Source organism: Sparus aurata, chromosome 7, assembly GCF_900880675.1.
Source record: "Sparus aurata chromosome 7, fSpaAur1.1, whole genome shotgun sequence".
In the NCBI taxonomy this organism is placed as follows: Eukaryota; Metazoa; Chordata; class Actinopteri; order Spariformes; family Sparidae; genus Sparus; species Sparus aurata.
The window spans coordinates 29142254-29144541 of NC_044193.1; positions in this window are offsets into that span (position 1 = coordinate 29142254).

The window sequence follows — 2288 nt, forward strand, 5'->3', positions numbered from 1 at the left end:
AGCGACCTACCTGTGGAACGTGTAGAACCCTCTCCACCTTTCACATATAGTGGCATGGACTGCTTTGGACCCTTTGTGACAACAGAGAGAAGAAAAACAAAACAAAAGATATGGTTTACCCTTCACCTGCTTTTGCTCAGGGGCCACCCACATTGAAATGTAAGAGGACTTGTCTACTGATGCCTTCGTCAGCGGCCTAAAAAGTTTTATTGCTGTTCGAGATGCAGTCGGTGAAATCCAGTATGACCAAGGCACCAACTTTGTTGGAGCACAGAATTAATTCAAGGCAGCCCTACAAGAGCTTGATACAGAGAGACTCAGTACCATTCTGTCACAAAACCAGTGTAATTTCATCCTGAACACACCCCTCTTTAGTCATGCAGGTGGTGTATGGGAGCATCAGATTAAGACTGTCAGTGACTGTCAAGTGTTCTGAACACCACTCAGTCACTTTCCCATGGAAGGCTCAGCAATGCTTCAGTACAGACTTTCTTCTATGAAGCCGTGGATAACTTAACAGTCCAGACAGCCTGGAACCAATCACTCTGAATCATCTTCTCCAGATGAAACCCAACACGCCACTCCCTCCACCTGGCACCTTCCTCAGAGAGGATTTATATGGAGCTAAAAGATGACTCCTTGTGTGCAATTTCTAGCAGAACAGTTCTGGAGCTACTGGAGAAGGGAGTATCTTCACAACATCATCATGAGGCAGCGTTGGCACTCCCCAAAGAGGAATCTAAAAGTGGGTGATATTGTGGTGGACATTGATGAACTGTGCTTGCTTGATAACTTGCAGACATCCGTTCGGAGTTCCTGTTTTAGCAAATGGAAAAACAAAGTTGAGAAACGACAAATTTTACATTGAATAACAATGGTTAAGGTCTTAGCAACCCTCCAAAGAGGCACAAGGTTAGTATTTGTAATTTATTCTAATTGATTTGGTCAATGAATTAATGTTAGTATTGCAGTAGTATCTCATTTTAGTATATTGCATTTCCTTTTTGTTTTATGTGCTTTATTTCCAGCTCTTACGTTGTTGGTTTAGGTTTGTAATAAATCTGACAAAACATCAGTAAGTGTCTGACCATCTTTCGGGATCTGCTACAACAGTAGTGATTAAATATTTAGATGGCCATGGTCATAGTATTGGAGAAACAGTGGCAGAAACTAGGTAGCAGTAAAACAAAATGCATTTTCCAAATACAGGGGTAGGTGAGTTTGGTGTGAGGCTGGTAAAAATGGGCTGGGTCGACAGGTTACGCTGGTTTGTCTTTACAAATTATAACATCCATGACTTTTAAAACCAACATGCCTGAGACACGTGCTTGTATCCTAGAATAACTAGTTATTCTTGTCACAATTCCACCATGCTCATGTGTTTCTCACATAACAATAACAATGATAATAACATTAATGATAATAATAGCTTGGATTTATATATTGTCTTTCACAAGACCCAAGGACGCTTTACACAGTATGATGAATGTGACAAAAATAAATAAACTGAAACAAGAATGAGTGTCTGCAGAGTTAATAGAGGTTTTAGGCTGTAGTAAACGGGTGGTGTTTGAGGAGTTTTTAAACATGTCCAGAGATGAAGTGTTACGGATTTCTGCAAGGAGAGCCTTCCAGAGGGCTACCCTGAAGAACCTGTATAATCATGATTTCATGCCAGACCGTCTTGTTTGCTCTGTTTCCCATCCTCAGTATATCAGCAATGTCGGTGTCATAGAATGTGCTCTGTTGGGGAGGACGCAGAAAGTGTGGCAGGTGTTCAGGGGTGAGTATAACTCCAACATTAACCAGCTCCTTCATGTTGTCAGTGGATATCAAAAGGCACCCAGATTATCACAGCAACATTGCATTCATAGCGTATACTTCACTGTTTACGTGAGTCTGTGAAGAGCTGTGGTGTTATTTCTATTCTCTGATTAATTATTGTGTACTGTCTCTAAGGTTGGGTACTGTTGTCATTCAAACAGTGACAATACTAGTACCTGGAATTTAGTACTGGTACCCAGCGGTACCTTTTTCTGGTAGAGTTCAAAGTGTGTTCATGTGTAAAACTGAGTGACAAAATGTGTTATTTGTATAATATGTCACAGACATGAGGACAATACACACAACAGGTGGCAGAAAACTAGGTAGCAGTAAAACAAAATGCATTTTCCAAATACATGGGTAGATGAGTTTGGTGCAGTTTTTTTTTTGCACTGCACTCTGTTTTCATTTATTCCATTTGTTTCCTTGGAGGTTGATGTGTTTCACTCCACAGATCCATCGCA